At 39.9% G+C, this 21,707-nt stretch overlaps 15 non-coding genes across 15 annotated transcripts; all 15 read left to right on the top strand.

Moving 5' to 3' along the window:
* Positions 1-909: 909 nt before the first annotated feature.
* LOC142346384 (5S ribosomal RNA) lies at positions 910-1,028 on the top strand. The gene has a single exon (XR_012759446.1). It is a non-coding gene; the product is annotated as a 5S ribosomal RNA (ribosomal RNA).
* A 1,323-nt stretch (positions 1,029-2,351) lies between these two features.
* Positions 2,352-2,470, top strand: LOC142346385 (5S ribosomal RNA). The gene has a single exon (XR_012759447.1). It is a non-coding gene; the product is annotated as a 5S ribosomal RNA (ribosomal RNA).
* A 1,323-nt stretch (positions 2,471-3,793) lies between these two features.
* Positions 3,794-3,912, top strand: LOC142346387 (5S ribosomal RNA). The gene has a single exon (XR_012759449.1). It is a non-coding gene; the product is annotated as a 5S ribosomal RNA (ribosomal RNA).
* A 1,323-nt stretch (positions 3,913-5,235) lies between these two features.
* LOC142346900 (5S ribosomal RNA) lies at positions 5,236-5,354 on the top strand. Its single transcript, XR_012759936.1, has one exon. It is a non-coding gene; the product is annotated as a 5S ribosomal RNA (ribosomal RNA).
* Positions 5,355-6,489: 1,135 nt separating this feature from the next.
* LOC142346902 (5S ribosomal RNA) lies at positions 6,490-6,608 on the top strand. The gene has a single exon (XR_012759937.1). It is a non-coding gene; the product is annotated as a 5S ribosomal RNA (ribosomal RNA).
* Positions 6,609-8,119: 1,511 nt separating this feature from the next.
* On the top strand, positions 8,120-8,238 carry LOC142346388 (5S ribosomal RNA). Its single transcript, XR_012759450.1, has one exon. It is a non-coding gene; the product is annotated as a 5S ribosomal RNA (ribosomal RNA).
* Positions 8,239-9,560: 1,322 nt separating this feature from the next.
* On the top strand, positions 9,561-9,679 carry LOC142346389 (5S ribosomal RNA). Its single transcript, XR_012759451.1, has one exon. It is a non-coding gene; the product is annotated as a 5S ribosomal RNA (ribosomal RNA).
* Positions 9,680-11,003: 1,324 nt separating this feature from the next.
* Positions 11,004-11,122, top strand: LOC142346390 (5S ribosomal RNA). The gene has a single exon (XR_012759452.1). It is a non-coding gene; the product is annotated as a 5S ribosomal RNA (ribosomal RNA).
* A 1,320-nt stretch (positions 11,123-12,442) lies between these two features.
* LOC142346391 (5S ribosomal RNA) lies at positions 12,443-12,561 on the top strand. The gene has a single exon (XR_012759453.1). It is a non-coding gene; the product is annotated as a 5S ribosomal RNA (ribosomal RNA).
* Positions 12,562-13,696: 1,135 nt separating this feature from the next.
* On the top strand, positions 13,697-13,815 carry LOC142347032 (5S ribosomal RNA). The gene has a single exon (XR_012760059.1). It is a non-coding gene; the product is annotated as a 5S ribosomal RNA (ribosomal RNA).
* A 1,135-nt stretch (positions 13,816-14,950) lies between these two features.
* On the top strand, positions 14,951-15,069 carry LOC142346392 (5S ribosomal RNA). The gene has a single exon (XR_012759454.1). It is a non-coding gene; the product is annotated as a 5S ribosomal RNA (ribosomal RNA).
* Positions 15,070-16,392: 1,323 nt separating this feature from the next.
* LOC142346393 (5S ribosomal RNA) lies at positions 16,393-16,511 on the top strand. Its single transcript, XR_012759455.1, has one exon. It is a non-coding gene; the product is annotated as a 5S ribosomal RNA (ribosomal RNA).
* Positions 16,512-17,647: 1,136 nt separating this feature from the next.
* On the top strand, positions 17,648-17,766 carry LOC142346394 (5S ribosomal RNA). The gene has a single exon (XR_012759456.1). It is a non-coding gene; the product is annotated as a 5S ribosomal RNA (ribosomal RNA).
* Positions 17,767-19,089: 1,323 nt separating this feature from the next.
* LOC142346395 (5S ribosomal RNA) lies at positions 19,090-19,208 on the top strand. Its single transcript, XR_012759457.1, has one exon. It is a non-coding gene; the product is annotated as a 5S ribosomal RNA (ribosomal RNA).
* A 1,323-nt stretch (positions 19,209-20,531) lies between these two features.
* On the top strand, positions 20,532-20,650 carry LOC142346396 (5S ribosomal RNA). Its single transcript, XR_012759458.1, has one exon. It is a non-coding gene; the product is annotated as a 5S ribosomal RNA (ribosomal RNA).
* Positions 20,651-21,707: the final 1,057 nt, after the last annotated feature.

Below are 21,707 nucleotides of genomic sequence, written 5' to 3' on the forward strand. Positions count from 1 at the left end.
GACTAAAATTGACGATTTGGTGACCAAAACAAAGTTCGGTGATCGAAAAAGTTAAGCCTCATCGAGCGCGGATACTTTTTTGGAAATCGGTAAAAACTTGTGCAAAATGGTTTGCTGTGCCAGATTTTTTTGTTTTATCCCCAACTATGGCTCAAGTGGAGCATGCCCACAAAAAATGAGCCATTTCGGACTAAGATTGACGATTTGGTGGCCAAAACCAAGTTCGGTGATCGAAAAAGTTAAGCCTCATCGAGCGCGGATACTTTTTGTAAATGACAATTTCAGCAATAACCATTGCTCCAAACACACCCCATATACTTGTAAAGGCCATTCTAATAGTTCCCCTGCTTGCGTTTACTGTATATTTGATATTTGGAACTGTCTCGGAAACATCAATACTAATTGTAAAATTTCCCTTAATAAACTAACTTTTAAGTTAGTGCAAATCGCTCACTTCCATTCTTTAGGCTGCACTCCGCTAACGCAGAGTGCATTCAAATAAAACTTATCAAATAGAGTTGATACTTACCTATTTAATAAGTTTATCACAACAATTAGGCTAAAAGCAATTGAGATATGATTTTCCCAAGTACCGTCCTAAACCCACTGAAGTCATGCCTCCGGTTCAATGTCCGGTTGAACAGGTTCCTCGGACCCAATTCATCTCTCCCCTGTTTTGGGGCCGTTTCACTGTATTGTGGATGGTTGGAAGCAAAAAGTTTGTGCGTTGGTCATAATACACTGTATGGCTACGAATTGCATAAATTATAACACAAACGTGGCTAAAATTGCATGTATTAAGTGACTATTTTGCAAACCGCAAGGCGGCGAGTTAAAGTGATCCTGTATATGAATATAAGACTACAATACAATACTGTTGTATATAAATTCGCTCCCACTTACGCAAATGCCTACGACCATACCATGTTGAATGCACCGGTTCTCGTCCGATCACCGAAGTTAAGCAACATTGGGCCTGGTTAGTACTTGGATGGGTGACCGCTTGGGAACACCAGGTGTTGTAGGCTTTTTCTTTTGAGTATTCAAACCTCGTAGAAAACTTTTATTCGATATTTACACATTTTAGAGCCTCAAAAAGCCTCGGTGATCGAAAAAGTTAAGCCTCATCGAGCGCGGATACTTTTTTGGAAATTGGTAAAAACTTGTCCAAAATGGTTCGATGTGCCAGATTTTTTTGTTTTATCCCAAACTATGGCTCAAGTGGAGCATGCCCACGAAAAATGAGCCAATTCGGACTAAAATTGACGATTTGGTGACCAAAACAAAGTTCGGTGATCGAAAAAGTTAAGCCTCATCGAGCGCGGACACTTTTTTGGAAATCGGTAAAAACTTGTGCAAAATGGTTCGCTGTGCCAGATTTTTTTGTTTTATCCCAAACTATGGCTCAAGTGGAGCATGCCCACAAAAAATGAGCCAATTCGGACTAAAATTGACGATTTGGTGACCAAAACAAAGTTCGGTGATCGAAAAAGTTAAGCCTCATCGAGCGCGGATACTTTTTTGGAAATCGGTAAAAACTTGTGCAAAATGGTTTGCTGTGCCAGATTTTTTTGTTTTATCCCCAACTATGGCTCAAGTGGAGCATGCCCACAAAAAAAGAGCCATTTCGGACTAAGATTGACGATTTGGTGGCCAAAACCAAGTTCGGTGATCGAAAAAGTTAAGCCTCATCGAGCGCGGATACTTTTTGTAAATGACAATTTCAGCAATAACCATTGCTCCAAACACACCCCATATACTTGTAAAGGCCATTCTAATAGTTCCCCTGCTTGCGTTTACTGTATATTTGATATTTGGAACTGTCTCGGAAACATCAATACTAATTGTAAAATTTCCCTTAATAAACTAACTTTTAAGTTAGTGCAAATCGCTCACTTCCATTCTTTAGGCTGCACTCCGCTAACGCAGAGTGCATTCAAATAAAACTTATCAAATAGAGTTGATACTTACCTATTTAATAAGTTTATCACAACAATTAGGCTAAAAGCAATTGAGATATGATTTTCCCAAGTACCGTCCTAAACCCACTGAAGTCATGCCTCCGGTTCAATGTCCGGTTGAACAGGTTCCTCGGACCCAATTCATCTCTCCCCTGTTTTGGGGCCGTTTCACTGTATTGTGGATGGTTGGAAGCAAAAAGTTTGTGCGTTGGTCATAATACACTGTATGGCTACGAATTGCATAAATTATAACACAAACGTGGCTAAAATTGCATGTATTAAGTGACTATTTTGCAAACCGCAAGGCGGCGAGTTAAAGTGATCCTGTATATGAATATAAGACTACAATACAATACTGTTGTATATAAATTCGCTCCCACTTACGCAAATGCCTACGACCATACCATGTTGAATGCACCGGTTCTCGTCCGATCACCGAAGTTAAGCAACATTGGGCCTGGTTAGTACTTGGATGGGTGACCGCTTGGGAACACCAGGTGTTGTAGGCTTTTTCTTTTGAGTATTCAAACCTCGTAGAAAACTTTTATTCGATATTTACACATTTTAGAGCCTCAAAAAGCCTCGGTGATCGAAAAAGTTAAGCCTCATCGAGCGCGGATACTTTTTTGGAAATTGGTAAAAACTTGTCCAAAATGGTTCGATGTGCCAGATTTTTTTGTTTTATCCCAAACTATGGCTCAAGTGGAGCATGCCCACGAAAAATGAGCCAATTCGGACTAAAATTGACGATTTGGTGACCAAAACAAAGTTCGGTGATCGAAAAAGTTAAGCCTCATCGAGCGCGGACACTTTTTTGGAAATCGGTAAAAACTTGTGCAAAATGGTTCGCTGTGCCAGATTTTTTTGTTTTATCCCAAACTATGGCTCAAGTGGAGCATGCCCACAAAAAATGAGCCAATTCGGACTAAAATTGACGATTTGGTGACCAAAACAAAGTTCGGTGATCGAAAAAGTTAAGCCTCATCGAGCGCGGATACTTTTTTGGAAATCGGTAAAAACTTGTGCAAAATGGTTTGCTGTGCCAGATTTTTTTGTTTTATCCCCAACTATGGCTCAAGTGGAGCATGCCCACAAAAAATGAGCCATTTCGGACTAAGATTGACGATTTGGTGGCCAAAACCAAGTTCGGTGATCGAAAAAGTTAAGCCTCATCGAGCGCGGATACTTTTTGTAAATGACAATTTCAGCAATAACCATTGCTCCAAACACACCCCATATACTTGTAAAGGCCATTCTAATAGTTCCCCTGCTTGCGTTTACTGTATATTTGATATTTGGAACTGTCTCGGAAACATCAATACTAATTGTAAAATTTCCCTTAATAAACTAACTTTTAAGTTAGTGCAAATCGCTCACTTCCATTCTTTAGGCTGCACTCCGCTAACGCAGAGTGCATTCAAATAAAACTTATCAAATAGAGTTGATACTTACCTATATAATAAGTTTATCACAACAATTAGGCTAAAAGCAATTGAGATATGATTTTCCCAAGTACCGTCCTAAACCCACTGAAGTCATGCCTCCGGTTCAATGTCCGGTTGAACAGGTTCCTCGGACCCAATTCATCTCTCCCCTGTTTTGGGGCCGTTTCACTGTATTGTGGATGGTTGGAAGCAAAAAGTTTGTGCGTTGGTCATAATACACTGTATGGCTACGAATTGCATAAATTATAACACAAACGTGGCTAAAATTGCATGTATTAAGTGACTATTTTGCAAACCGCAAGGCGGCGAGTTAAAGTGATCCTGTATATGAATATAAGACTACAATACAATACTGTTGTATATAAATTCGCTCCCACTTACGCAAATGCCTACGACCATACCATGTTGAATGCACCGGTTCTCGTCCGATCACCGAAGTTAAGCAACATTGGGCCTGGTTAGTACTTGGATGGGTGACCGCTTGGGAACACCAGGTGTTGTAGGCTTTTTCTTTTGAGTATTCAAACCTCGTAGAAAACTTTTATTCGATATTTACACATTTTAGAGCCTCAAAAAGCCTCGGTGATCGAAAAAGTTAAGCCTCATCGAGCGCGGATACTTTTTTGGAAATTGGTAAAAACTTGTCCAAAATGGTTCGATGTGCCAGATTTTTTTGTTTTATCCCAAACTATGGCTCAAGTGGAGCATGCCCACAAAAAATGAGCCAATTCGGACTAAAATTGACGATTTGGTGACCAAAACAAAGTTCGGTGATCGAAAAAGTTAAGCCTCATCGAGCGCGGACACTTTTTTGGAAATCGGTAAAAACTTGTGCAAAATGGTTCGCTGTGCCAGATTTTTTTGTTTTATCCCAAACTATGGCTCAAGTGGAGCATGCCCACAAAAAATGAGCCAATTCGGACTAAAATTGACGATTTGGTGACCAAAACAAAGTTCGGTGATCGAAAAAGTTAAGCCTCATCGAGCGCGGATACTTTTTTGGAAATCGGTAAAAACTTGTGCAAAATGGTTTGCTGTGCCAGATTTTTTTGTTTTATCCCCAACTATGGCTCAAGTGGAGCATGCCCACAAAAAATGAGCCATTTCGGACTAAGATTGACGATTTGGTGGCCAAAACCAAGTTCGGTGATCGAAAAAGTTAAGCCTCATCGAGCGCGGATACTTTTTGTAAATGACAATTTCAGCAATAACCATTGCTCCAAACACACCCCATATACTTGTAAAGGCCATTCTAATAGTTCCCCTGCTTGCGTTTACTGTATATTTGATATTTGGAACTGTCTCGGAAACATCAATACTAATTGTAAAATTTCCCTTAATAAACTAACTTTTAAGTTAGTGCAAATCGCTCACTTCCATTCTTTAGGCTGCACTCCGCTAACGCAGAGTGCATTCAAATAAAACTTATCAAATAGAGTTGATACTTACCTATTTAATAAGTTTATCACAACAATTAGGCTAAAAGCAATTGAGATATGATTTTCCCAAGTACCGTCCTAAACCCACTGAAGTCATGCCTCCGGTTCAATGTCCGGTTGAACAGGTTCCTCGGACCCAATTCATCTCTCCCCTGTTTTGGGGCCGTTTCACTGTATTGTGGATGGTTGGAAGCAAAAAGTTTGTGCGTTGGTCATAATACACTGTATGGCTACGAATTGCATAAATTATAACACAAACGTGGCTAAAATTGCATGTATTAAGTGACTATTTTGCAAACCGCAAGGCGGCGAGTTAAAGTGATCCTGTATATGAATATAAGACTACAATACAATACTGTTGTATATAAATTCGCTCCCACTTACGCAAATGCCTACGACCATACCATGTTGAATGCACCGGTTCTCGTCCGATCACCGAAGTTAAGCAACATCGGGCCTGGTTAGTACTTGGATGGGTGACCGCTTGGGAACACCAGGTGTTGTAGGCTTTTTCTTTTGAGTATTCAAACCTCGTAGAAAACTTTTATTCGATATTTACACATTTTAGAGCCTCAAAAGGCCTCGGTGATCGAAAAAGTTAAGCCTCATCGAGCGCGGATACTTTTTTGGAAATTGGTAAAAACTTGTCCAAAATGGTTCGATGTGCCAGATTTTTTTGTTTTATCCCAAACTATGGCTCAAGTGGAGCATGCCCACAAAAAATGAGCCAATTCGGACTAAAATTGACGATTTGGTGACCAAAACAATGTTCGGTGATCGAAAAAGTTAAGCCTCATCGAGCGCGGACACTTTTTTGGAAATCGGTAAAAACTTGTGCAAAATGGTTCGCTGTGCCAGATTTTTTTGTTTTATCCCAAACTATGGCTCAAGTGGAGCATGCCCACAAAAAATGAGCCAATTCGGACTAAAATTGACGATTTGGTGGCCAAAACCAAGTTCGGTGATCGAAAAAGTTAAGCCTCATCGAGCGCGGATACTTTTTGTAAATGACAATTTCAGCAATAACCATTGCTCCAAACACACCCCATATACTTGTAAAGGCCATTCTAATAGTTCCCCTGCTTGCGTTTACTGTATATTTGATATTTGGAACTGTCTCGGAAACATCAATACTAATTGTAAAATTTCCCTTAATAAACTAACTTTTAAGTTAGTGCAAATCGCTCACTTCCATTCTTTAGGCTGCACTCCGCTAACGCAGAGTGCATTCAAATAAAACTTATCAAATAGAGTTGATACTTACCTATTTAATAAGTTTATCACAACAATTAGGCTAAAAGCAATTGAGATATGATTTTCCCAAGTACCGTCCTAAACCCACTGAAGTCATGCCTCCGGTTCAATGTCCGGTTGAACAGGTTCCTCGGACCCAATTCATCTCTCCCCTGTTTTGGGGCCGTTTCACTGTATTGTGGATGGTTGGAAGCAAAAAGTTTGTGCGTTGGTCATAATACACTGTATGGCTACGAATTGCATAAATTATAACACAAACGTGGCTAAAATTGCATGTATTAAGTGACTATTTTGCAAACCGCAAGGCGGCGAGTTAAAGTGATCCTGTATATGAATATAAGACTACAATACAATACTGTTGTATATAAATTCGCTCCCACTTACGCAAATGCCTACGACCATACCATGTTGAATGCACCGGTTCTCGTCCGATCACCGAAGTTAAGCAACATCGGGCCTGGTTAGTACTTGGATGGGTGACCGCTTGGGAACACCAGGTGTTGTAGGCTTTTTCTTTTGAGTATTCAAACCTCGTAGAAAACTTTTATTCGATATTTACACATTTTAGAGCCTCAAAAGGCCTCGGTGATCGAAAAAGTTAAGCCTCATCGAGCGCGGATACTTTTTTGGAAATTGGTAAAAACTTGTCCAAAATGGTTCGATGTGCCAGATTTTTTTGTTTTATCCCAAACTATGGCTCAAGTGGAGCATGCCCACAAAAAATGAGCCAATTCGGACTAAAATTGACGATTTGGTGACCAAAACAATGTTCGGTGATCGAAAAAGTTAAGCCTCATCGAGCGCGGACACTTTTTTGGAAATCGGTAAAAACTTGTGCAAAATGGTTCGCTGTGCCAGATTTTTTTGTTTTATCCCAAACTATGGCTCAAGTGGAGCATGCCCACAAAAAATGAGCCAATTCGGACTAAAATTGACGATTTGGTGACCAAAACAAAGTTCGGTGATCGAAAAAGTTAAGCCTCATCGAGCGCGGATACTTTTTTGGAAATCGGTAAAAACTTGTGCAAAATGGTTCGCTGTGCCAGATTTTTTTGTTTTATCCCAAACTATGGCTCAAGTGGAGCATGCCCACAAAAAATGAGCCAATTCGGACTAAAATTGACGATTTGGTGACCAAAACAAAGTTCGGTGATCGAAAAAGTTAAGCCTCATCGAGCGCGGATACTTTTTTGGAAATCGGTAAAAACTTGTGCAAAATGGTTTGCTGTGCCAGATTTTTTTGTTTTATCCCCAACTATGGCTCAAGTGGAGCATGCCCACAAAAAATGAGCCATTTCGGACTAAGATTGACGATTTGGTGGCCAAAACCAAGTTCGGTGATCGAAAAAGTTAAGCCTCATCGAGCGCGGATACTTTTTGTAAATGACAATTTCAGCAATAACCATTGCTCCAAACACACCCCATATACTTGTAAAGGCCATTCTAATAGTTCCCTTGCTTGCATTTACTGTATATTTGATATTTGGAACTGTCTCGGAAACATCAATACTAATTGTAAAATTTCCCTTAATAAACTAACTTTTAAGTTAGTGCAAATCGCTCACTTCCATTCTTTAGGCTGCACTCCGCTAACGCAGAGTGCATTCAAATAAAACTTATCAAATAGAGTTGATACTTACCTATTTAATAAGTTTATCACAACAATTAGGCTAAAAGCAATTGAGATATGATTTTCCCAAGTACCGTCCTAAACCCACTGAAGTCATGCCTCCGGTTCAATGTCCGGTTGAACAGGTCCCTCGGACCCAATTCATCTCTCCCCTGTTTTGGGGCCGTTTCACTGTATTGTGGATGGTTGGAAGCAAAAAGTTTGTGCGTTGGTCATAATACACTGTATGGCTACGAATTGCATAAATTATAACACAAACGTGGCTAAAATTGCATGTATTAAGTGACTATTTTGCAAACCGCAAGGCGGCGAGTTAAAGTGATCCTGTATATGAATATAAGACTACAATACAATACTGTTGTATATAAATTCGCTCCCACTTACGCAAATGCCTACGACCATACCATGTTGAATGCACCGGTTCTCGTCCGATCACCGAAGTTAAGCAACATTGGGCCTGGTTAGTACTTGGATGGGTGACCGCTTGGGAACACCAGGTGTTGTAGGCTTTTTCTTTTGAGTATTCAAACCTCGTAGAAAACTTTTATTCGATATTTACACATTTTAGAGCCTCAAAAAGCCTCGGTGATCGAAAAAGTTAAGCCTCATCGAGCGCGGATACTTTTTTGGAAATTGGTAAAAACTTGTCCAAAATGGTTCGATGTGCCAGATTTTTTTGTTTTATCCCAAACTATGGCTCAAGTGGAGCATGCCCACAAAAAATGAGCCAATTCGGACTAAAATTGACGATTTGGTGACCAAACAAAGTTCGGTGATCGAAAAAGTTAAGCCTCATCGAGCGCGGACACTTTTTTGGAAATCGGTAAAAACTTGTGCAAAATGGTTCGCTGTGCCAGATTTTTTTGTTTTATCCCAAACTATGGCTCAAGTGGAGCATGCCCACAAAAAATGAGCCAATTCGGACTAAAATTGACGATTTGGTGACCAAAACAAAGTTCGGTGATCGAAAAAGTTAAGCCTCATCGAGCGCGGATACTTTTTTGGAAATCGGTAAAAACTTGTGCAAAATGGTTTGCTGTGCCAGATTTTTTTGTTTTATCCCCAACTATGGCTCAAGTGGAGCATGCCCACAAAAAATGAGCCATTTCGGACTAAGATTGACGATTTGGTGGCCAAAACCAAGTTCGGTGATCGAAAAAGTTAAGCCTCATCGAGCGCGGATACTTTTTGTAAATGACAATTTCAGCAATAACCATTGCTCCAAACACACCCCATATACTTGTAAAGGCCATTCTAATAGTTCCCCTGCTTGCGTTTACTGTATATTTGATATTTGGAACTGTCTCGGAAACATCAATACTAATTGTAAAATTTCCCTTAATAAACTAACTTTTAAGTTAGTGCAAATCGCTCAGTTCCATTCTTTAGGCTGCACTCCGCTAACGCAGAGTGCATTCAAATAAAACTTATCAAATAGAGTTGATACTTACCTATTTAATAAGTTTATCACAACAATTAGGCTAAAAGCAATTGAGATATGATTTTCCCAAGTACCGTCCTAAACCCACTGAAGTCATGCCTCCGGTTCAATGTCCGGTTGAACAGGTTCCTCGGACCCAATTCATCTCTCCCCTGTTTTGGGGCCGTTTCACTGTATTGTGGATGGTTGGAAGCAAAAAGTTTGTGCGTTGGTCATAATACACTGTATGGCTACGAATTGCATAAATTATAACACAAACGTGGCTAAAATTGCATGTATTAAGTGACTATTTTGCAAACCGCAAGGCGGCGAGTTAAAGTGATCCTGTATATGAATATAAGACTACAATACAATACTGTTGTATATAAATTCGCTCCCACTTACGCAAATGCCTACGACCATACCATGTTGAATGCACCGGTTCTCGTCCGATCACCGAAGTTAAGCAACATTGGGCCTGGTTAGTACTTGGATGGGTGACCGCTTGGGAACACCAGGTGTTGTAGGCTTTTTCTTTTGAGTATTCAAACCTCGTAGAAAACTTTTATTCGATATTTACACATTTTAGAGCCTCAAAAAGCCTCGGTGATCGAAAAAATTAAGCCTCATCGAGCGCGGATACTTTTTTTGGAAATTGGTAAAAACTTGTCCAAAATGGTTCGATGTGCCAGATTTTTTTGTTTTATCCCAAACTATGGCTCAAGTGGAGCATGCCCACAAAAAATGAGCCAATTCGGACTAAAATTGACGATTTGGTGACCAAAACAAAGTTCGGTGATCGAAAAAGTTAAGCCTCATCGAGCGCGGACACTTTTTTGGAAATCGGTAAAAACTTGTGCAAAATGGTTCGCTGTGCCAGATTTTTTTGTTTTATCCCAAACTATGGCTCAAGTGGAGCATGCCCACAAAAAATGAGCCAATTCGGACTAAAATTGACGATTTGGTGACCAAAACAAAGTTCGGTGATCGAAAAAGTTAAGCCTCATCGAGCGCGGATACTTTTTTGGAAATCGGTAAAAACTTGTGCAAAATGGTTTGCTGTGCCAGATTTTTTTGTTTTATCCCCAACTATGGCTCAAGTGGAGCATGCCCACAAAAAATGAGCCATTTCGGACTAAGATTGACGATTTGGTGGCCAAAACCAAGTTCGGTGATCGAAAAAGTTAAGCCTCATCGAGCGCGGATACTTTTTGTAAATGACAATTTCAGCAATAACCATTGCTCCAAACACACCCCATATACTTGTAAAGGCCATTCTAATAGTTCCCCTGCTTGCGTTTACTGTATATTTGATATTTGGAACTGTCTCGGAAACATCAATACTAATTGTAAAATTTCCCTTAATAAACTAACTTTTAAGTTAGTGCAAATCGCTCACTTCCATTCTTTAGGCTGCACTCCGCTAACGCAGAGTGCATTCAAATAAAACTTATCAAATAGAGTTGATACTTACCTATTTAATAAGTTTATCACAACAATTAGGCTAAAAGCAATTGAGATATGATTTTCCCAAGTACCGTCCTAAACCCACTGAAGTCATGCCTCCGGTTCAATGTCCGGTTGAACAGGTTCCTCGGACCCAATTCATCTCTCCCCTGTTTTGGGGCCGTTTCACTGTATTGTGGATGGTTGGAAGCAAAAAGTTTGTGCGTTGGTCATAATACACTGTATGGCTACGAATTGCATAAATTATAACACAAACGTGGCTAAAATTGCATGTATTAAGTGACTATTTTGCAAACCGCAAGGCGGCGAGTTAAAGTGATCCTGTATATGAATATAAGACTACAATACAATACTGTTGTATATAAATTCGCTCCCACTTACGCAAATGCCTACGACCATACCATGTTGAATGCACCGGTTCTCGTCCGATCACCGAAGTTAAGCAACATTGGGCCTGGTTAGTACTTGGATGGGTGACCGCTTGGGAACACCAGGTGTTGTAGGCTTTTTCTTTTGAGAAAAACCTCGTAGAAAACTTTTATTCGATATTTACACATTTTAGAGCCTCAAAAAGCCTCGGTGATCGAAAAAGTTAAGCCTCATCGAGCGCGGATACTTTTTTGGAAATTGGTAAAAACTTGTCCAAAATGGTTCGATGTGCCAGATTTTTTTGTTTTATCCCAAACTATGGCTCAAGTGGAGCATGCCCACAAAAAATGAGCCAATTCGGACTAAAATTGACGATTTGGTGACCAAAACAAAGTTCGGTGATCGAAAAAGTTAAGCCTCATCGAGCGCGGACACTTTTTTGGAAATCGGTAAAAACTTGTGCAAAATGGTTCGCTGTGCCAGATTTTTTTGTCTTATCCCAAACTATGGCTCAAGTGGAGCATGCCCACAAAAAATGAGCCAATTCGGACTAAAATTGACGATTTGGTGACCAAAACAAAGTTCGGTGATCGAAAAAGTTAAGCCTCATCGAGCGCGGACACTTTTTTGGAAATCGGTAAAAACTTGTGCAAAATGGTTCGCTGTGCCAGATTTTTTTGTCTTATCCCAAACTATGGCTCAAGTGGAGCATGCCCACAAAAAATGAGCCATTTCGGACTAAGATTGACGATTTGGTGGCCAAAACCAAGTTCGGTGATCGAAAAAGTTAAGCCTCATCGAGCGCGGATACTTTTTGTAAATGACAATTTCAGCAATAACCATTGCTCCAAACACACCCCATATACTTGTAAAGGCCATTCTAATAGTTCCCCTGCTTGCGTTTACTGTATATTTTATATTTGGAACTGTCTCGGAAACATCAATACTAATTGTAAAATTTCTCTTAATAAACTAACTTTTAAGTTAGTGCAAATCGCTCACTTCCATTCTTTAGGCTGCACTCCGCTAACGCAGAGTGCATTCAAATAAAACTTATCAAATAGAGTTGATACTTACCTATTTAATAAGTTTATCACAACAATTAGGCTAAAAGCAATTGAGATATGATTTTCCCAAGTACCGTCCTAAACCCACTGAAGTCATGCCTCCGGTTCAATGTCCGGTTGAACAGGTTCCTCGGACCCAATTCATCTCTCCCCTGTTTTGGGGCCGTTTCACTGTATTGTGGATGGTTGGAAGCAAAAAGTTTGTGCGTTGGTCATAATACACTGTATGGCTACGAATTGCATAAATTATAACACAAACGTGGCTAAAATTGCATGTATTAAGTGACTATTTTGCAAACCGCAAGGCGGCGAGTTAAAGTGATCCTGTATATGAATATAAGACTACAATACAATACTGTTGTATATAAATTCGCTCCCACTTACGCAAATGCCTACGACCATACCATGTTGAATGCACCGGTTCTCGTCCGATCACCGAAGTTAAGCAACATTGGGCCTGGTTAGTACTTGGATGGGTGACCGCTTGGGAACACCAGGTGTTGTAGGCTTTTTCTTTTGAGTATTCAAACCTCGTAGAAAACTTTTATTCGATATTTACACATTTTAGAGCCTCAAAAAGCCTCGGTGATCGAAAAAGTTAAGCCTCATCGAGCGCGGATACTTTTTTGGAAATTGGTAAAAACTTGTCCAAAATGGTTCGATGTGCCAGATTTTTTTGTTTTATCCCAAACTATGGCTCAAGTGGAGCATGCCCACAAAAAATGAGCCAATTCGGACTAAAATTGACGATTTGGTGACCAAAACAAAGTTCGGTGATCGAAAAAGTTAAGCCTCATCGAGCGCGGATACTTTTTTGGAAATCGGTAAAAACTTGTGCAAAATGGTTTGCTGTGCCAGATTTTTTTGTTTTATCCCCAACTATGGCTCAAGTGGAGCATGCCCACAAAAAATGAGCCATTTCGGACTAAGATTGACGATTTGGTGGCCAAAACCAAGTTCGGTGATCGAAAAAGTTAAGCCTCATCGAGCGCGGATACTTTTTGTAAATGACAATTTCAGCAATAACCATTGCTCCAAACACACCCCATATACTTGTAAAGGCCATTCTAATAGTTCCCCTGCTTGCGTTTACTGTATATTTGATATTTGGAACTGTCTCGGAAACATCAATACTAATTGTAAAATTTCCCTTAATAAACTAACTTTTAAGTTAGTGCAAATCGCTCACTTCCATTCTTTAGGCTGCACTCCGCTAACGCAGAGTGCATTCAAATAAAACTTATCAAATAGAGTTGATACTTACCTATTTAATAAGTTTATCACAACAATTAGGCTAAAAGCAATTGAGATATGATTTTCCCAAGTACCGTCCTAAACCCACTGAAGTCATGCCTCCGGTTCAATGTCCGGTTGAACAGGTTCCTCGGACCCAATTCATCTCTCCCCTGTTTTGGGGCCGTTTCACTGTATTGTGGATGGTTGGAAGCAAAAAGTTTGTGCGTTGGTAATAACACACTGTATGGCTACGAATTGCATAAATTATAACACAAACGTGGCTAAAATTGCATGTATTAAGTGACTATTTTGCAAACCGCAAGGCGGCGAGTTAAAGTGATCCTGTATATGAATATAAGACTACAATACAATACTGTTGTATATAAATTCGCTCCCACTTACGCAAATGCCTACGACCATACCATGTTGAATGCACCGGTTCTCGTCCGATCACCGAAGTTAACCAACATTGGGCCTGGTTAGTACTTGGATGGGTGACCGCTTGGGAACACCAGGTGTTGTAGGCTTTTTCTTTTGAGTATTCAAACCTCGTAGAAAACTTTTATTCGATATTTACACATTTTAGAGCCTCAAAAAGCCTCGGTGATCGAAAAAGTTAAGCCTCATCGAGCGCGGATACTTTTTTGGAAATTGGTAAAAACTTGTCCAAAATGGTTCGATGTGCCAGATTTTTTTGTTCTATCCCAAACTATGGCTCAAGTGGAGCATGCCCACAAAAAATGAGCCAATTCGGACTAAAATTGACGATTTGGTGACCAAAACAAAGTTCGGTGATCGAAAAAGTTAAGCCTCATCGAGCGCGGATACTTTTTTGGAAATCGGTAAAAACTTGTGCAAAATGGTTTGCTGTGCCAGATTTTTTTGTTTTATCCCCAACTATGGCTCAAGTGGAGCATGCCCACAAAAAATGAGCCATTTCGGACTAAGATTGACGATTTGGTGGCCAAAACCAAGTTCGGTGATCGAAAAAGTTAAGCCTCATCGAGCGCGGATACTTTTTGTAAATGACAATTTCAGCAATAACCATTGCTCCAAACACACCCCATATACTTGTAAAGGCCATTCTAATAGTTCCCCTGCTTGCGTTTACTGTATATTTGATATTTGGAACTGTCTCGGAAACATCAATACTAATTGTAAAATTTCCCTTAATAAACTAACTTTTAAGTTAGTGCAAATCGCTCACTTCCATTCTTTAGGCTGCACTCCGCTAACGCAGAGTGCATTCAAATGAAACTTATCAAATAGAGTTGATACTTACCTATTTAATAAGTTTATCACAACAATTAGGCTAAAAGCAATTGAGATATGATTTTCCCAAGTACCGTCCTAAACCCACTGAAGTCATGCCTCCGGTTCAATGTCCGGTTGAACAGGTTCCTCGGACCCAATTCATCTCTCCCCTGTTTTGGGGCCGTTTCACTGTATTGTGGATGGTTGGAAGCAAAAAGTTTGTGCGTTGGTCATAATACACTGTATGGCTACGAATTGCATAAATTATAACACAAACGTGGCTAAAATTGCATGTATTAAGTGACTATTTTGCAAACCGCAAGGCGGCGAGTTAAAGTGATCCTGTATATGAATATAAGACTACAATACAATACTGTTGTATATAAATTCGCTCCCACTTACGCAAATGCCTACGACCATACCATGTTGAATGCACCGGTTCTCGTCCGATCACCGAAGTTAAGCAACATTGGGCCTGGTTAGTACTTGGATGGGTGACCGCTTGGGAACACCAGGTGTTGTAGGCTTTTTCTTTTGAGTATTCAAACCTCGTAGAAAACTTTTATTCGATATTTACACATTTTAGAGCCTCAAAAAGCCTCGGTGATCGAAAAAGTTAAGCCTCATCGAGCGCGGATACTTTTTTGGAAATTGGTAAAAACTTGTCCAAAATGGTTCGATGTGCCAGATTTTTTTGTTTTATCCCAAACTATGGCTCAAGTGGAGCATGCCCACAAAAAATGAGCCAATTCGGACTAAAATTGACGATTTGGTGACCAAAACAAAGTTCGGTGATCGAAAAAGTTAAGCCTCATCGAGCGCGGATACTTTTTTGGAAATCGGTAAAAACTTGTGCAAAATGGTTCGCTGTGCCAGATTTTTTTGTTTTATCCCCAACTATGGCTCAAGTGGAGCATGCCCACAAAAAATGAGCCAATTCGGACTAAAATTGACGATTTGGTGACCAAAACAAAGTTCGGTGATCGAAAAAGTTAAGCCTCATCGAGCGCGGATACTTTTTTGGAAATCGGTAAAAACTTGTGCAAAATGGTTTGCTGTGCCAGATTTTTTTGTTTTATCCCCAACTATGGCTCAAGTGGAGCATGCCCACAAAAAATGAGCCATTTCGGACTAAGATTGACGATTTGGTGGCCAAAACCAAGTTCGGTGATCGAAAAAGTTAAGCCTCATCGAGCGCGGATACTTTTTGTAAATGACAATTTCAGCAATAACCATTGCTCCAAACACACCCCATATACTTGTAAAGGCCATTCTAATAGTTCCCCTGCTTGCGTTTACTGTATATTTGATATTTGGAACTGTCTCGGAAACATCAATACTAATTGTAAAATTTCCCTTAATAAACTAACTTTTAAGTTAGTGCAAATCGCTCACTTCCATTCTTTAGGCTGCACTCCGCTAACGCAGAGTGCATTCAAATAAAACTTATCAAATAGAGTTGATACTTACCTATTTAATAAGTTTATCACAACAATTAGGCTAAAAGCAATTGAGATATGATTTTCCCAAGTACCGTCCTAAACCCACTGAAGTCATGCCTCCGGTTCAATGTCCGGTTGAACAGGTTCCTCGGACCCAATTCATCTCTCCCCTGTTTTGGGGCCGTTTCACTGTATTGTGGATGGTTGGAAGCAAAAAGTTTGTGCGTTGGTCATAATACACTGTATGGCTACGAATTGCATAAATTATAACACAAACGTGGCTAAAATTGCATGTATTAAGTGACTATTTTGCAAACCGCAAGGCGGCGAGTTAAAGTGATCCTGTATATGAATATAAGACTACAATACAATACTGTTGTATATAAATTCGCTCCCACTTACGCAAATGCCTACGACCATACCATGTTGAATGCACCGGTTCTCGTCCGATCACCGAAGTTAAGCAACATTGGGCCTGGTTAGTACTTGGATGGGTGACCGCTTGGGAACACCAGGTGTTGTAGGCTTTTTCTTTTGAGTATTCAAACCTCGTAGAAAACTTTTATTCGATATTTACACATTTTAGAGCCTTAAAAAGCCTCGGTGATCGAAAAAGTTAAGCCTCATCGAGCGCGGATACTTTTTTGGAAATTGGTAAAAACTTGTCCAAAATGGTTCGATGTGCCAGATTTTTTTGTTTTATCCCAAACTATGGCTCAAGTGGAGCATGCCCACAAAAAATGAGCCAATTCGGACTAAAATTGACGATTTGGTGACCAAAACAAAGTTCGGTGATCGAAAAAGTTAAGCCTCATCGAGCGCGGATACTTTTTTGGAAATCGGTAAAAACTTGTGCAAAATGGTTCGCTGTGCCAGATTTTTTTGTTTTATCCCCAACTATGGCTCAAGTGGAGCATGCCCACAAAAAATGAGCCATTTCGGACTAAGATTGACGATTTAGTGGCCAAAACCAAGTTCGGTGATCGAAAAAGTTAAGCCTCATCGAGCGCGGATACTTTTTGTAAATGACAATTTCAGCAATAACCATTGTTTCCAAACACACCCCATATACTTGTAAAGGCCATTCTAATAGTTCCCCTGCTTGCGTTTACTGTATATTTGATATTTGGAACTGTCTCGGAAACATCAATACTAATTGTAAAATTTCCCTTAATAAACTAACTTTTAAGTTAGTGCAAATCGCTCACTTCCATTCTTTAGGCTGCACTCCGCTAACGCAGAGTGCATTCAAATAAAACTTATCAAATAGAGTTGATACTTACCAATTTAATAAGTTTATCACAACAATTAGGCTAAAAGCAATTGAGCTATGATTTTCCCAAGTACCGTCCTAAACCCACTGAAGTCATGCCTCCGGTTCAATGTCCGGTTGAACAGGTTCCTCGGACCCAATTCATCTCTCCCCTGTTTTGGGGCCGTTTCACTGTATTGTGGATGGTTGGAAGCAAAAAGTTTGTGCGTTGGTCATAATACACTGTATGGCTACGAATTGCATAAATTATAACACAAACGTGGCTAAAATTGCATGTATTAAGTGACTATTTTGCAAACCGCAAGGCGGCGAGTTAAAGTGATCCTGTATATGAATATAAGACTACAATACAATACTGTTGTATATAAATTCGCTCCCACTTACGCAAATGCCTACGACCATACCATGTTGAATGCACCGGTTCTCGTCCGATCACCGAAGTTAAGCAACATTGGGCCTGGTTAGTACTTGGATGGGTGACCGCTTGGGAACACCAGGTGTTGTAGGCTTTTTCTTTTGAGTATTCAAACCTCGTAGAAAACTTTTATTCGATATTTACACATTTTAGAGCCTCAAAAAGCCTCGGTGATCGAAAATGTTAAGCCTCATCGAGCGCGGATACTTTTTTGGAAATTGGTAAAAACTTGTCCAAAATGGTTCGATGTGCCAGATTTTTTTATTTTATCCCAAACTATGGCTCAAGTGGAGCATGCCCACAAAAAATGAGCCAATTCGGACTAAAATTGACGATTTGGTGACCAAAACAAAGTTCGGTGATCGAAAAAGTTAAGCCTCATCGAGCGCGGATACTTTTTTGGAAATCGGTAAAAACTTGTGCAAAATGGTTCGCTGTGCCAGATTTTTTTGTTTTATCCCAAACTATGGCTCAAGTGGAGCATGCCCACAAAAAATGAGCCAATTCGGACTAAAATTGACGATTTGGTGACCAAAACAAAGTTCGGTGATCGAAAAAGTTAAGCCTCATCGAGCGCGGATACTTTTTTGGAAATCGGTAAAAACTTGTGCAAAATGGTTTGCTGTGCCAGATTTTTTTGTTTTATCCCCAACTATGGCTCAAGTGGAGCATGCCCACAAAAAATGAGCCATTTCGGACTAAGATTGACGATTTGGTGGCCAAAACCAAGTTCGGTGATCGAAAAAGTTAAGCCTCATCGAGCGCGGATACTTTTTGTAAATGACAATTTCAGCAATAACCATTGCTCCAAACACACCCCATATACTTGTAAAGGCCATTCTAATAGTTCCCCTGCTTGCGTTTACTGTATATTTGATATTTGGAACTGTCTCGGAAACATCAATACTAATTGTAAAATTTCCCTTAATAAACTAACTTTTAAGTTAGTGCAAATCGCTCACTTCCATTCTTTAGGCTGCACTCCGCTAACGCAGAGTGCATTCAAATAAAACTTATCAAATAGAGTTGATACTTACCTATTTAATAAGTTTATCACAACAATTAGGCTAAAAGCAATTGAGCTATGATTTTCCCAAGTACCGTCCTAAACCCACTGAAGTCATGCCTCCGGTTCAATGTCCGGTTGAACAGGTTCCTCGGACCCAATTCATCTCTCCCCTGTTTTGGGGCCGTTTCACTGTATTGTGGATGGTTGGAAGCAAAAAGTTTGTGCGTTGGTCATAATACACTGTATGGCTACGAATTGCATAAATTATAACACAAACGTGGCTAAAATTGCATGTATTAAGTGACTATTTTGCAAACCGCAAGGCGGCGAGTTAAAGTGATCCTGTATATGAATATAAGACTACAATACAATACTGTTGTATATAAATTCGCTCCCACTTACGCAAATGCCTACGACCATACCATGTTGAATGCACCGGTTCTCGTCCGATCACCGAAGTTAAGCAACATTGGGCCTGGTTAGTACTTGGATGGGTGACCGCTTGGGAACACCAGGTGTTGTAGGCTTTTTCTTTTGAGTATTCAAACCTCGTAGAAAACTTTTATTCGATATTTACACATTTTAGAGCCTCAAAAAGCCTCGGTGATCGAAAAAGTTAAGCCTCATCGAGCGCGGATACTTTTTTGGAAATTGGTAAAAACTTGTCCAAAATGGTTCGATGTGCCAGATTTTTTTGTTTTATCCCAAACTATGGCTCAAGTGGAGCATGCCCACAAAAAATGAGCCAATTCGGACTAAAATTGACGATTTGGTGACCAAAACAAAGTTCGGTGATCGAAAAAGTTAAGCCTCATCGAGCGCGGATACTTTTTTGGAAATCGGTAAAAACTTGTGCAAAATGGTTCGCTGTGCCAGATTTTTTTGTTTTATCCCAAACTATGGCTCAAGTGGAGCATGCCCACAAAAAATGAGCCAATTCAGACTAAAATTGACGATTTGGTGACCAAAACAAAGTTCGGTGATCGAAAAAGTTAAGCCTCATCGAGCGCGGATACTTTTTTGGAAATCGGTAAAAACTTGTGCAAAATGGTTTGCTGTGCCAGGTTTTTTTGTTTTATCCCCAACTATGGCTCAAGTGGAGCATGCCCACAAAAAATGAGCCATTTCGGACTAAGATTGACGATTTGGTGGCCAAAACCAAGTTCGGTGATCGAAAAAGTTAAGCCTCATCGAGCGCGGATACTTTTTGTAAATGACAATTTCAGCAATAACCATTGCTCCAAACACACCCCATATACTTGTAAAGGCCATTCTAATAGTTCCCCTGCTTGCGTTTACTGTATATTTGATATTTGGAACTGTCTCGGAAACATCAATACTAATTGTAAAATTTCCCTTAATAAACTAACTTTTAAGTTAGTGCAAATCGCTCACTTCCATTCTTTAGGCTGCACTCCGCTAACGCAGAGTGCATTCAAATAAAACTTATCAAATAGAGTTGATACTTACCTATTTAATAAGTTTATCACAACAATTAGGCTAAAAGCAATTGAGATATGATTTTCCCAAGTACCGTCCTAAACCCACTGAAGTCATGCCTCCGGTTCAATGTCCGGTTGAACAGGTTCCTCGGACCCAATTCATCTCTCCCCTGTTTTGGGGCCGTTTCACTGTATTGTGGATGGTTGGAAGCAAAAAGTTTGTGCGTTGGTCATAATACACTGTATGGCTACGAATTGCATAAATTATAAAACAAACGTGGCTAAAATTGCATGTATTAAGTGACTATTTTGCAAACCGCAAGGCGGCGAGTTAAAGTGATCCTGTATATGAATATAAGACTACAATACAATACTGTTGTATATAAATTCGCTCCCACTTACGCAAATGCCTACGACCATACCATGTTGAATGCACCGGTTCTCGTCCGATCACCGAAGTTAAGCAACATTGGGCCTGGTTAGTACTTGGATGGGTGACCGCTTGGGAACACCAGGTGTTGTAGGCTTTTTCTTTTGAGTATTCAAACCTCGTAGAAAACTTTTATTCGATATTTACACATTTTAGAGCCTCAAAAAGCCTCGGTGATCGAAAAAGTTAAGCCTCATCGAGCGCGGATACTTTTTTGGAAATTGGTAAAAACTTGTCCAAAATGGTTCGATGTGCCAGATTTTTTTGTTTTATCCCAAACTATGGCTCAAGTGGAGCATGCCCACAAAAAATGAGCCAATTCGGACTAAAATTGACGATTTGGTGACCAAAACAAAGTTCGGTGATCGAAAAAGTTAAGCCTCATCGAGCGCGGATACTTTTTTGGAAATCGGTAAAAACTTGTGCAAAATGGTTCGCTGTGCCAGATTTTTTTGTTTTATCCCAAACTATGGCTCAAGTGGAGCATGCCCACAAAAAATGAGCCAATTCGGACTAAAATTGACGATTTGGTGACCAAAACAAAGTTCGGTGATCGAAAAAGTTAAGCCTCATCGAGCGCGGATACTTTTTTGGAAATCGGTAAAAACTTGTGCAAAATGGTTTGCTGTGCCAGATTTTTTTGTTTTATCCCCAACTATGGCTCAAGTGGAGCATGCCCACAAAAAATGAGCCATTTCGGACTAAGATTGACGATTTGGTGGCCAAAACCAAGTTCGGTGATCGAAAAAGTTAAGCCTCATCGAGCGCGGATACTTTTTGTAAATGACAATTTCAGCAATAACCATTGCTCCAAACACACCCCATATACTTGTAAAGGCCATTCTAATAGTTCCCCTGCTTGCGTTTACTGTATATTTGATATTTGGAACTGTCTCGGAAACATCAATACTAATTGTAAAATTTCCCTTAATAAACTAACTTTTAAGTTAGTGCAAATCGCTCACTTCCATTCTTTAGGCTGCACTCCGCTAACGCAGAGTGCATTCAAATAAAACTTATCAAATAGAGTTGATACTTACCTATTTAATAAGTTTATCACAACAATTAGGCTAAAAGCAATTGAGCTATGATTTTCCCAAGTACCGTCCTAAACCCACTGAAGTCATGCCTCCGGTTCAATGTCCGGTTGAACA

This window comes from Convolutriloba macropyga, chromosome 9 (assembly GCF_964194025.1).
Source record: "Convolutriloba macropyga chromosome 9, txConMacr16.3, whole genome shotgun sequence".
Classification (NCBI taxonomy): Eukaryota; Metazoa; Xenacoelomorpha; order Acoela; family Convolutidae; genus Convolutriloba; species Convolutriloba macropyga.